This window comes from Triticum urartu, chromosome 1, assembly GCF_003073215.2.
Source record: "Triticum urartu cultivar G1812 chromosome 1, Tu2.1, whole genome shotgun sequence".
Lineage (NCBI taxonomy): Eukaryota > Viridiplantae > Streptophyta > Magnoliopsida > Poales > Poaceae > Triticum > Triticum urartu.
Genome location: NC_053022.1, coordinates 417,860,877 through 417,875,725, shown reverse-complemented (window position 1 = coordinate 417,875,725; position 14,849 = coordinate 417,860,877).

Sequence of the window (14,849 nt, the reverse complement as noted above, 5' to 3'; positions counted from 1 at the left end):
TGTTTGCAATTATGGAGTACCCTAGCATGACTCAATCTTGCTCTACTTTTGCTATAAAATGTTCCTGACAAATTGTTTACGTGCTAATCAATTTTGCCGAGGTTGTTGTAGTTGATCCATGCATGCTATGAGAGTGTTCTTGCCATGGTTAGCTTATTTATCATGTCTACTTGCTGGGTGTATGCTTAGCTTTTCATGCAATGCCTTGTGGTGAGTGCATCGAGCTCACAAACATGCCTACGTAACTCTGTTTTGCCATGTTCCAGTTTTCTGCCAAGTCCGCTGTTAACGAACTTGCTATGTTTACATGGGTGCCATTGTATTTTCTGATCCCTTTTGGCTTATGGTCAGTAAGGGACTTTTGTTGTATGCTTTGTGTAGTTTCATTCCATCCCTTGCTTTGCCATGATATGTTAGCATGTTGCTATGTTGCTCTGAACATTGCTTCCTGATGTTAAATCCTGTCATGTTATTTTCACCAAGTCTGTGAACCTGATATCTTTTGCACTTTTGCCATGCTTGTTTGAACCTGCTATTGTGTGAATTAGCCGTAGCTCAGTGTTCATCTTTTGTCAAGCATCTTGAATGGATCTCTGCCATGTGCTTTGTTGCTATGTTAGAGTGCAGTAGCTTATTTTTCTTGATGCATTTAGATGGCCTTGTGCTGTTAATCGCAGCTTTGTGCCATTATTGTTTTGCTTGCCATTTGCAAACCGTGCATCCGATTCTGGTGATCTTTATATCGATTTCGACCGAAATCAACTCATCTGTCTAGCGGCACTCTTGGTTTGCCATGTTGAGGCCTGGTTCAATCTTTCCTGTCTGGAGCACGCATATGCAGTGCATATCACATCCCACATATCATGCCATGTTTGGCATCATGTTGCTTGCGCATTGCACCGTGGTTGATTGTGTCTCCATTTGCTTGTGTTCTTGCTTTGGGTAGAGCCGGGAGACGAGTACGTGATCGAGGAACCCGTTGAGTATGCTTATGAGGATCAAGCTTATGTCAACTCGGAGAACTTTGCAGGCAAGATGACCATACCCTCAAAATCACTTCTATCTTTGCTTGCTAGTTGCTCACTCTATTGCTATGCCTATGCTACAATACCTACCAATTGCTTATCATGCCTCCCATATTGCCATGTCAAACCTCTAACCCACCTTGTCCTAGCAAACCGTTGTTTCGCTATGTTACCGCTTTGCTCAGCCCCTCTTATAGCGTTGTTAGTTGTAGGTGAAGATTGGAGTTTGTTCCTTGTTGGAACGTGTTTATTGTTGCGATATCATTATTATATCTTGTTTAATTTAATGCATCTATATACTTGGTAAAGGGTGGAAGGCTCGGCCTTATGCCTGGTGTTTTGTTCCACTCTTGCCGCCCTAGTTTCCGTCATACCGGTGTTATGTTCCTTGATTTTGCGTTCCTTACACGGTTGGGTTATAAGGGGAACCCCTTAACAGTTTGCCTTGAATAAAACTCCTCCAGCAAGGCCCAACCTTGGTTTTACCATTTGCCACCTAGCCTTTTTTCCCTTGGGTTCCGCGGACTCATGGGTCATCTTTATTTTAACCCCCCCCCCCGGGCCAGTGCTCCTCTGAGTGTTGGTCCAACTTGTCAGCCGCCGGTGGCCACCAGGGGCAACTCTGGGATGGCCTACCAGAAGTTTGGACAATCCGGTGTGCCCTGAGAACGAGATATATGCAGCTCCTATCAGGATTTGTCGGCACATTTGGGTGGCTTTGCTGGTTTAGTTTTACCATTGTCGAGATGTCTTGTAACCGGGAATCTGAGTCTGATCGGGTCGTCCTGGGAGAAGGAATATCCTTCGTTGACCGTGAGAGCTTGTGATGGGCTAAGTTGGGACACCCCTGCAGGGATTTGATCTTTCGAAAGCCGTGCCCGCGGTTATGGGCAGATGGGAATTTCTTAATGTCCGGTTGTAGAAAACCTGAAACTCTACTTAATTAAAATGGATCAACAGCGTGTGTAGCCATGATGGTCTCTTTTGGCAGAAACTGGGAAGAGAACACGGTCTCGGTTTATGCTTGAATGTAAGTAGACTTGGATCACTTCTTGATCATACATTCTCGAACGTGCTTTGCCTTCTCTTCTCGCTCTCATTTGCATATGTTAGCCACCATATAAGCTAGTGCTTGCTGCAGCTCCACCTCATACCTTTTCCCTACCCATAAGCTTAAATAGTCTTGATCACGAGGGTGTGAGATTGTTGAGTCCTCGTGACTCACAGATTACTTCAAAACCAGATGTAGGGACCGATGATACCATTCCAGGAGATGCGAATGAGCTCAAGTGGGAGTTCGATGAGGACTCAGGACGATACTACGTTTCCGTTCCAGACGATCAGTAGTGGAGCCCAGTTGGGGCGATTGGGGACATTATGCATTTGGGGTTGTCTTTCTTTTGGTTCCGTAGTTGGACCTTGATTGTATTTGGATGATTGTAATGCTATATTTATGTATTGTGTGAAGTGGCGATTGTAAGCCAACTATGTACCTCTTTTCTTATTCAGTACATGGGATGTGTAAAGATTACCCCTCTTGCGACATTGCCTACAATGCGGTTATGCCTCTAAGTCGTGCTCCGACACGTGGGAGATATGGCCGCATCGTGGGTGTTACACAGGTCAACGATTGACATAGTTTGCTTACATGTGTCCTTGAAGTTTTGAATGAACCGGGCCTTCAACTCCGCCCATGAGCCGTTGGATTTGGGTGGCAACCCTTTCTACCAAGTGCGAGTCGTTCCATCCAACATCATGGTGAAGTACTTAGCCATCGCTGCATCGCTGACCTCCAAAAGCTCCATTGCCATCTCGTAACTCTCAATCCATGCCCCAGGCTGCAAATCGGCTGTGTAGTTAGGCACTTTACGAGGTCCCTTGAAGTCCTTAGGTAAGCGTTCATTACGTATAGCCGGCACCAAGCAAGGAACACCTCCGGTCCTTGTGGCTACTCCTGCCTCAACGGGGGTTGCTGGATAAGCCGGAAAAGTCTGATGAGCCGCCTGCGCAGCTGCCAGTTGAATCGCCCGCTCAGCTTCTTGTCGAATCCTCTCCTGATCCGCTAAGTTAAGGGCCCCCGCCTGCACCGGCTCTTGCCTGCGCGGCTGGTTGCGGCGTTGAGCGTTGCTTGACATCTCAGCTGAGTCCATATGCCTGCTATAGCTCGGGCTCCGGCTCGGGCAAGGGGTTGAATGGATTCTGTCTCGACTGTAAGAGTACGCATCCTGCTGCGCCAGAGCTATCTGAAGAAGCTCCCTCACCCTTCGTGTCTCGACTGCTGTCGGAGAGTCGCCTTCCATCAGGAGAGCCGCCAAATGAGCCGACGCAACAATGAGGTTTTCCAAAGGATTGCAGAAGTGACCCGGCGGGGTTGGTGCATAATGAGGCGGAGCGGTATGCATGCGAGGCAGTTCCATGGCCCGTGGCTGAACCGGTGCTCCGGGTGTCGTGATCCGATTTGCCTCCGGCGGATTACTTGGACCGGCCCCAGGTGTATGGAAAAGGTTTCTAGGATCGAGCATCAGAGGTAGACGTGATTGAGTTTTCTGGTGCCTTCTCCTCATGACCTAGTTTGACGCATTCAGATCCACCGAGAGCCAGAACGTTTCTGCTTGAAGCTACTGAGCACGAGCGTCCAAAGCCGCCCGCTCCGCGGCCAACCTGACCTCTTAGGCCGCTAAGTTTTCCTTGGCCTGTGCCATCTCTTCACGCACCCGTGCCACCTGCGCATCATGTTGAACTTTATCCGCCGGTTCCACCACGGCAGTCAACAGGGTCATCAGCTTATCTGTGAGGTCCATTAGTATCTGAGCCGGGGAGCACGCGGGGTCTCCTGACCCGGCCGCTGCTGACCCGGTGGCCATCGCTGCCGCAGCCGTGGAGTTCTGCCCAGGCTGGGTGCCTGCCATGAAAACTCCATCTTGATTTGGTGGCTCAAAGGTGTCCGGAATACTGCTGCCATCGGAACAGCCCCCAAGCATGCCCTCCAGCAGCTGATACAACAAGTCTGTCTCGCCTGTTGATGACGTAGCGTCCGAACAGATGGCCGTCTCACCGCCATCCACTGATCCTTCCGAGTATTCACCTGCATGGATGCAACCCACAAAAGCATGGTTTATGGCGGGTCGAGCCTGGGCGGGTCTCACACGCTGAGCCGTCTCGATGATGTTGGTGCAGATGTCCGGCTTAGGGCCTGATTCAACGATCCGGCCAATGGAGACATGAATCCCGCCAAAGGGGACCCGGTACCCGTACTCAATTGAGCCGACCTCGGGGCCCCATCCTTCATCGTCGATGTAGAGCTTGCCGCGACGACTCTTGGTCATCCGGCCCACAACGTATCCCTTGAGCCCTTCGAAGTTGCCCTTCAAGAACTCAAATCCACCATGCGCTGGCCCCACGGTGGGCGCCAACTGTCGTGGAATTGTCACGGTAGATGTCCTAGCAGAAGGACTTAGTCGTAGGGCCATCGCAACCAGGAAGCTTAAAGGGGTTAATCGAGACAAAGGACACGAGAGGTTTTATACTAGTTCGGCCCCTTACGATGAAGGTAAAAGCCTACGTCTAGTTGTGTTGATATTGCTGGGGTTTCGGTCACCAAGAGGCTAGTTCGCCGGCTTGGTTATCGATCTCTTATTTCTTGCCCTAAGCCGCCACTGGGTCGTCCCCTTATATACATGGGTTGACGCCCGTCGGCCTACAGAGTCTCGGCCGGCTTATAAAGCTTGTCCGGCTCGGTGGCTTCTTTTACATGCCTTTCCTTACAAGTCTTTCCGTACATATGGCGGTTTACAATATTGGGCCTTAAGCCGCCTCTGGGCTTAGGCCTTCTATAAACTTTAATAAACTATCGTCTTGACTATTTTCTGGGCTTCCTTTGTGACCCTTCATTGGGACTGACCCGGCCCCTCCTGGGCGGGTTATAACTGATAGCTATATCCCCAACAATGTGGTAAATAAAAATATAGCTCCAAGTAAAGTTACCGATGAACGAAGACGAAAGAGGGGATGCCTTCTGGGGCATCCCCAAGCTTAGGCTCTTGGTTGTCCTTGAATATTACCTTGGGGTGCCTTGGGCATCCCCAATCTTAGGCTCTTGCCACTCCTTATTCCATAGTCCATCGAATTTTTACCCAAAACTTTAAAACTTCACAACACAAAACTTAACAGAAAACTCGTAAGCTCCGTTAGTATAAGAAAATGAATCACCACTTAGGTACTGTTGTGAACTCATTCTAAATTCATATTGGTGTAATATCTACTGTATTCCAACTTATCTATGGTTCATACCCTCCAATACTACTCATAGATTCATCAAAATAAGCAAACAACACATAGAAAATAGAATCTATAAAAAAAAAGGATAGTCTGTAGTAATCTGTATAAAACGTATACTTTTGGAACCCCAAAAATTCTAAAATAAATTGCTGGACGTGAGGAATTTCTCTATTAATCATACGCAAAAATAATTAACTAAATAGCACTTTCCAAATAAAAATGGCAGCAATTCTCGTGAGCGCTAAAGTTTCTGTTTTTACAGCAAGATCAAAAAGACTTTCCCCAAGTCTTCCCAATGGTTCTACTTGGCACAAACACTAATTAAAAGCATAAAACCACATCTAAACAGAGTCTAGATGAATTATTTATTACTAAACAGGAACAAAAATCAAGGAATAAAAATTGGGTTGCCTCCCAACAAGCGCTATCGTAACGCCCCTAGCTAGGCATGACGATTTCAACGACGCTCACATAAAAGATAAGAATTGTAACATAAAGAGAGCATCATGAAGAATATGACTAGCACATTTAAGTCTAATCCACTTCCTATGCATAGGGATTTTGTGAGCAAACAACTTGTGGGAACAAGAATCAACTTGCATAGGAAGGTAAAACAAGCATAACTTCAAAACTTTAAGCACATAGAGAGGAAACTTTATATTATTGCAATTCCTACAAGCATATATTACTCACTCATAATAATTTTCAGTAGAATCATGAATGAATTTAACAATATAACCATCACATAGAGCATTCTTTTCATGATCTGCAAGCATAGAAAATTTACTACTCTCCACATAAGCAGAATTCTTCTCATTCGGGATAGTGGGAGTATGATAAGAGACTTGAATACTATAAATTGTTTCCACATTAAAAGAGTAATTTTTAGAAAAGGGGTAATCATAATCATGACAAGTTTTAGAAATATAATCATCACTACTTTTTATAGCATACGTGTCATCACAATAATCATCATAAGTAGCAACTTTGTTCTCATCATAATCGATTGAAACCTCTTCCACGATAGTCGAATCATCACTAAATAAATTCATGACCTCTCCAAATCCACTTTCATAATTATCATAATAAGATTCAACATCCTCCAAAATAGTGGGATCATTACTTCCTAAAGTTGACACTCTTCCAAACCCACTTTCATCAATATAATCATCATAAGTTGGAGGCATGCTATCATCATTATAAATTTGCATATCAAAACTTGGGAGACTAAAAATATCATCTTCATTAAACATAGCTTCCCCAAGCTTGGGACAAACATTAATTGCAGCAAATATATTCTCGAAAACATCATCTTCATCAAGCATAGCATCCCCAAGCTTGGGCCTTTTCATATCATAAGCATAATCACTCTCATCATTAATAGTATGGATAGCACCAATAGTATAACAATTATCATATTATTTCAAGCAAGTGCCAAAAAGATTTTCAAGATCATAAGAAGTATCATTATCTTCCACAATTATATTTTCATGAGGCACAATAGTAATAGGAGCAGCATTATTTGGGAGAGATATCTTTTTACCTCTCTTCCTTTTTCTTTTCGTCTTCTTCACCACATAATGTGTGGGTTCAATCCTCTTTTTGGAGCTCCTTATTAACGAGATTGGTTGAATAGGAGTCTCCTCCTCATTACCTGATTCATCATAAGAAATAATAGGAGGGTATGGGGAAGTCTCTTCCCTTTCATTAGTATTCTCTTCATCTTCTATGTGTTTTCTTTTCTTTATGTAGTTGGCAATATAAGGATTTTCAATACAATTCACCGCACAATACATATAAATTTCCTCTAGATCAAAGCCAAGAAGTTTATCACGGGCAAATACTGGAAGATAGTTAGTTATACGTTTCATTTCTTCGTAACCCATAAGCAAACTAAGTTCATTATGATGTCCAAGATAAATCAAGTCATCACAGTTTTTGGAAACGAATAGACATGAAACAATTTTTATCGGATGGTTAAATGACCACGTTCATTGCAAAGTTCACAAGTACGGCCAAGAAAATTTAAATTTTCAGCACAAACATCTAGCCTTTCTTGCAACCATTTAGTTTCTAAATGCTTATGCCTCTTGCAATATCTATCTTCCCTATTTGGTATGTACTTGCAAACCCAATGCACTCCACGAAAATTGACATGTTTATAGGAGACATTTTCATCATAACTAGTGCAATCATCATTAGTACTATGGATATTCAAGGAGTTCATACTAACAGCATTGCAATCATGCTCATCATTCAGATATTTAGTGCCAAACATTTTAATGCATTCTTCTTCTGACACTTTGGCACAATTTTCCTTTCCATCATACTCACGAAAGATATTAAAAAGATGAAGCGTATGAGGCAAACTTAATTCCATTTTTTTGTAATTTTCTTTTATAAACTAAACTAGTGATAAAACAAGAAACTAAAAGACTCGATTGCAAGATCAAAAGATATACATTCAAGCGCTAACCTCCCCGGCAACGGCGCCAGAAAAGAGCTTGATGTCTACTACACAACCTTCTTCTTGTAGACGTTGTTGGGCCTCCAAGTGCAAAGGTTTGTAGGATAGTAGCAAATTTCCCTCAAGTGGATGACCTAAGGTTTATCAATCCATAGGAGGCATAGGATAAAGATGGTCTCTCTCAAGCAACCCTGCAACCAAATAACAAAGAGTCTCTTGGATCCCCAACACACCCAATACAATGGTAAATTGTATAGGTGCACTAGTTCGGCGAAGAGATGGTGATACAAGTGGTATATGGATGCTAGATAAAGGTTTTTGTAATCTGAAAATATAAAAAAGCAAGGTAACTAATGATAAAAGTGAGCACAAACGGTATTGCAATACTAGGAAACAAGGCCTAGGGTTCATACTTTCACTAGTGCAAGTTCTCTCAACAATAATAACATAATTGGATCACATAACTATCCCTCAACATGCAACAAAGAGTCACTCCAAAGTCACTAATAGTGGAGACCAAATGAAGAGATTATGGTAGGGTACGAAACCACCTCAAAGTTATTCTTTCCAATCAATCTGTTGGGCTATTCCTATAAGTGTCACAAACAGCCCTAGAGTTCGTACTAGAATAACACCTTAAGACACAAATCAACCAAAACCCTAATGTCACCTAGATACTCCAATGTCACCTCAAGTATCCATTGGTATGATTATACGATATGCATCACACAATCTCAGATTCATCTATTCAACCAACACATAGAACTTCAAAGAGTGCCCCAAAGTTTCTATCGGAGAGTCAAGATGAAAACGTGTGCCAACCCCTATGCATAGATTCCCAAGGTCACGGAACCCGCAAGTTGATGACCAAAACATACATAAAGTGGATCAATAGAATACCCCATTGTCACCACGGGTATCCCACGCAAGACATACATCAAGTGTTCTCAAATCCTTAAAGACTCAATCTGATAAGATAACTTCAAAGGGAAAACTCAATTCATCACAAGAGAGTAGAGGGGGAGAAACATCATAAGATCCAACTATAATAGCAAAGCTCGCGATACATCAAGATCGTATCACCTCAAGAACATGAGAGAGAGAGATCAAACACATAGCTACTGGTACATACCCTCATCCCCAAGGGAGAACTACTCCCTCCTCGTCATGGAGAGCACCAGGATGATGAAGATGGCCACCGGAGAGGGATTCCCCCTCCGGCAGGGTGTCGGAATGGGTCTAGATTGGTTTTCGGTGGCTACGGAGGCTTCTGGCGGTGAAACTCCCGGTCTATTGTGCTCCCTGAAGTTTTTAGGGTATATATGTATATATGGGAGGAAGAAGTACGTCGGTGGACCTCCGGGCTGTCCACGAGGCAGGGGGCGCGCCCAAGGGGGGTGGGCGCGCCCCCACCCTCGTGGGCAACCCAGGACTCTTCTGGTCCAACTCCGATACTCCATGGGCTTCTTCTGGTCCAAAAATAAGTTTCGTGAAGTTTCAGGTCAATTGGACTCCGTTTGATTTTCCTTTTCTGCGATACTCTAAAACAAGGAAAAAACAGAAACTGGCACTGGGCTCTGGGTTAATAGGTTAGTCCCAAAAATAATATAAAATAGCATATAAATGCATATAAAACATCCAGGGTTGATAATATAATAGCATGGAACAATCAAAAATTATAGATACGTTGGAGACGTATCACATAGTTGTTAGATGTAACATGCGAGAATGTGTAGAGATGTAGTTTTGGAGGGTCTACAGAGAGAAAAGCGTAATACGTTCACCGAACTTCAGAATAAGCTGATTACATTCACTATATATGTTTTGCGGTGATTATACGGTCACTTGCTCACAGATCAGCATCGGATTGCACTCTATTGACTGGCCAAATAGTCTGCGTGGCACCATGTTGACCAGGTAAATTGACCACGTTCCTTGTGGGTCCCACCTGTCAGTTCGCATAGGGAAAAGATTAGATAAACAAAAATTTACGCAGGCGCGACAAGACTCCAACACGTGCGCGGGAATCACCTGGTTGTGTATGTGTCTGTCAGGGCCTGATGTGTGGGCATGCACATGTAGGTTGAGCACTTGAGCATGAGAGTGTGTGTTGGTCGTGTGGTGTACTGGTGTGTGCATGCATGCGTGCATGTGTGCGTGAGTGGTGCGTGCGTGCGTGGCTGCGTGTGTACGTGTGAGCGTTGTGTGCGTGCGTGCGTGGGTGCATGTGTTCGTGTGAGAGTTGTGTGCATGCAGTTCGTGTGCATGTGTGCGTGTGTGTATAATCACCACACCAGCTCGTGTGTGTTAAAACAGACGGCTCATCATACCAATGCAAGGCCACCTTGTTCGTTGTGCCCGCGGTCATGACTTCGAACCACCGTCCAATATTTTTTTTGTCATTTGTTTTCATTCTTACTAGCAAGATGCCCGTGCGTTGCACGTAACATCAAGATGCATTTGTATGACTAGTTTATCTTGTGAGAGAAAATGATGAACGACGGAAGGCCTTATTTGCAAATGTGAAGAGGTGTGTGGGTAACTTTTTGCAAAATTGCCATAGTTTCTTTCCTATCCGTCAGATGTAAATCGGACGGACTATATTGCAGGATGGCAGGCACACCAACATCACCAACTCTGTTTTTTATAAGAGTGTATTTTATAAGAGCGTAGATGTAGAGTAGATACAAGCCGACAGGTGGGCCCAATGGTAGTGAGATAATGTGATGCAACACTAGAGGTGCCACGTGGAGCGTTTAACTGGTCAACTAGTCGTGTCTAGAGCAAATATAGAGTTGTACGGTGAGCCAGTGACTGTATAATAATCACAAAACGTAAATGGTGACCGTAATGAGTGGATTCTGAAGTCCAATGTACGTATCGTGCTTTCGCTTCAAATACAATGATCATCACTGTATATATCATGAGAGAAAGATGAAATATGCGTGAATGTGCTGGGGGCTTACTTTTAGAGGACCTGGAGATAGTTTGTGTGCGTATGTGAAAGGGGCGTAGAGGGGGGGTATGTGATGGAGAGAGAGATGCTCTTCGTTTCTCTTTATTATGACTAACTTTATATATAGTATAAAAATATACAAATTCACAAAGTGGAATAAATATCATTGTGGGCACCATGCAATGCAAATTAGCGTTCATACTCCTTCATATAACTTTGTAATGGTCTATATATGTAGAAATTCTAAAATAATTTTTTGGCCACAGTTTATTCAAAAGGAATGTTGTATGCGAAATAAACGTGAAGAGAGGGCTTTTTAGATCAATGGGTACATAATGTAACATGTGTGAATGTGTAGTTGATGCATTTGGCAGGGCCTAGAGAGGTATGTGTGTGTATTACGTATTCGAGAGAGGCATGGATAGAGGGGCCGGCAGGGGGGCGTGGGATAGATAGCACGAGAAATGAGAGTGGTCTAGAGAGAGAGACGAATATGATGTCACGGCGAGAGATTCCCTTGAGTGTGTATATGCAAGGGGGAGTGGATAGAGGCACCAGGAGAATATTTTGTGTGTGTGTGTGGTGTCTGTGTTGGTATGTGTGGGTGTGAGAAGATAACGAGATGTGGGGGCAGAGGGTGTGTCACCGTGTGAGGTCCGGCGGGTCGAGGTGAGTCCCTTTGTTCGGTTCTCTCCTACGCCACATTGGTCGGCCCATGACGCATTTAGGGAGACCCATGGATGACTAGTCATACAAGACAAAGATAACATAATTGTGAAGGACTCTGTGTCCACTGACAAACCCGGCTAGGATTTGTAACCCTAGGTTCTCGGACTAAGGTAACCCCTTTATCTCTGATATTACTATGTTAAGGGGCATCCTACAGAATGCTCTGCTAGAATCATACTCGTCGATTAGGAAGAGAGGTGTGAGACAATGCGTGACACACAGGCCTAAAGATAATGTGCGTACAGGAGACACGTAGGCAGGTCTATGTATATAGAAAGGGTCGATGGGGATTGTGTGTGTGTATGCTTGTGAGGGGAATAGTGCTTGTGATAAAGGTTAGTGAAAATAGTCGTAAATGGTTACGAGAGGGAGGGAGGGTTATATCGAGAGCATGTGTGCGAGAAAGACACCTTGGGAGAGTGTGTGTGAGCATGTGTGAGAGACCACTGATGGAGAGTGAAACTACACGTAAAAGACTGCTGTACACATTGATTAAAGATATAAATTGTATCCAAATATTAGGATGGGATCATGATATTTGCAGTTCGCGTAAGGAACAGTCATTGATCCATCAGACATCTAGATTCTGTTGAATTTGAGCATGCCTATGTTATTATTCGACACAATTGATCCACATAGTTAGTATTTTGAACTCCACACAATGCATCACTTTAGCAATCGAGTATAAACATGAGTATAGTTCATGTTGTGTGTGTACAGCACATTATACATACGAAAGTTAAACAAAGAACATTATAAATAGCTACCTATGAACTAGCATACATTTGAATTCAACTTAAGGTGGTTTAAAAAAATCGAATTCAACATGAAGTCCATTCAATTATTTGAATTTGATATCATGGCATTTGTAAATCATACCTAAATTATGGGGACACCAATCTTTGCTCTGATTTTGTACATAATAGTATATGTAGTCATGTACAAAATAGATTCAAATTTAGCTCCTCCATTCCAAAATAATTCTAGTTATAGGATTTTCAAGTGTCAAAATTTCAAAAATAAGCGGATAATTTAATGAGGTTTTCAAACATACAAGGTCAAATTTAACGTTGTCTATTTAGGTCAATCCTCAAAGTTCAAGAGTACTCTAAACGTGAATGCTTATGTTTCAAAATTTCGAACGAAGCGCCAAAAGAGCCTCTACTCGCCCAAAACCACATGAGACCAATGTTTGGTAGTACAAGGAAATTACTTTTCTAATAACTCCGACCCGTCAAACCTACCGGCCCGACGTCTAAAGGTCTAAACCGGGGTAGGTTTGTAGCTTCATCTAGACGCCACACAACCGCCTTCGAAAAACATTCATACACAATGGCCGCCGAAGCACACATGCGCGGCCGAAATTGCTCCCGCCCACTATTTGGGACACCTAGGATTACCATCCTACCCTAGACCCGCAGTAGGTCCAAAATTTAAGAGGGGGGCAAAGTTTGTACTTTCCCCAAATTTCAAACAAGTGCGGCCCATCGTCTGTTCAAAAAAGCCCAAAACAAGCGCGTCCCAGACCGAAACATGGTTCTCCCCCTCCCCCCGCCCACCCGTCCGATTCCCCATTCGTACTCCGTGGGCGCAAAAACTACCTCTCCACCATCCGCGAAACCCCGGCGTCCTCCGTCCGCCACCCCATTCCACCCATCAACCGCCGCCCTCCTCCATCACGCCAGAGTCGATGCCCTGTTGTCGGCGTCCACCGCAACCTCAACTACAACACCCTCTGAGGGAGTCCTTGACTAAGGGGTCCTCAGGCGTCCGGCCTGTTAGCCATGGGCCTGACCTATGGGCTGTGAAGATACGAAGACCGAAGACTGCACCCGTGTCCGGATGGGACTTGGCATGGAAGGCAAGCTTGGCGGCCAACTATGTAGATTCCTTTCTCTGTAACCGACCTTGTGTAACCCTAGATCCCTCCCGTGTCTATATAAATCGGAGGGCTAGGTCCGTAGATAGGCCGAATACTCATTACCCTAGTCATACAGGCTAGACTTCTAGGGTTTAGCCATTACGATCTCGAGGTAGATCAACCCTTGTAATACGTGTATTCATCAATATCAATCAAGCAGGACATAGGGTATTACCTCCATAGAGAGGGCCCGAACCTGGGTAAACATCGTGTCCCCTGTCTCCTGTTACCATCGGCCTTAGACGCACAGTTCGGACCCCCTACCTGAGATCCGCCGGTTTTGACACCGACATTGGTGCTTTCATTGAGAGTTCCACTGTGCCGTCGACGACAGGATCGATGACTCGCCTCATCCTTGAAGACAATATTACTACCGGAGGATAATTGGCCCTAGGCCAAACCCTCCGGTTGGGCATCTTTACCATGACCGCCCGTTCGGCCGTTAAGCCGATGATGACCTCTCGGGCCATCGAAAATCCTCTTCGTATCGATCCCAAACACTCCAAGCAGATGGATCCGGCAGAGTTTTTGTCTTTAAACGAGCTCCTTGATCGTATCGCTGCCCTGGGAATCGCCACAGATTATGATCGGATCGGTCTCAAACCCGACCAAAGAGAAATCAAATATCCATCGATCACCCACCAGATAGCGGTAGTCGAGGAGCAAGACAGTGAATCTTCCCCTATACCGAAGACGGACTACGTCCGGATTGCTGACCCTACAGATCCGGATACCCACACGCAAAAGGAGGTGACCGGCCTTCCGAACATAGAATCAGATGATGGGCAAAGGCAACCAGAAGATACTCCGGAGCCCGGACTCTTAAGTCTAGAAAAACTTCAGACTCCGGATCATCAATCGTGTCACGGTCCAAATCCAATTCCACCCACCCACCCAGACATAAGAGCTCTCACGAGCATACAGCAGTAGTCTCAGGAAACGGTCCACCACTTCTGGGCCAGATTCCTCCTTGTCAAGGACAAGGTTAAAGATTGCTGCGACGAGGACGCGATATCAGCGTCCCGCTACAATTTCATGAACGAAGGAATCCTCAAGGCCATTAATCGCCGCCGCATACTACACTTCCCTGACTTGGCAACTATCATACAGAAGTACAACGCAATGGAAAGCGCCTGGAGGGATCAGGCATCTTGTTGGGAGCCATCGTTCCTAACTCAACCACTGGTCCAGGCAAAAAGGGCGCATCCCAGTGACATGCCCAGTCCAATAGCAAAGAAATACAAACGCATTACGTGGCGTGGAACCATTCTGGAGGGATGGCTCAATGGCCCATGAAAAAATACACACAACACCGGATGCCATACCAACCCATGGCCTTAGAGCATGTTGGATACTCCGGTAGGTAGCCAAGAGCGGCGAGGACATCCTTACCAAAAACACCCCGGAGCAACACCTTCCAGAAGACGACGACCCCAGAGTAATGACGGTCTTTGAGACATTTGCTTCAAACAA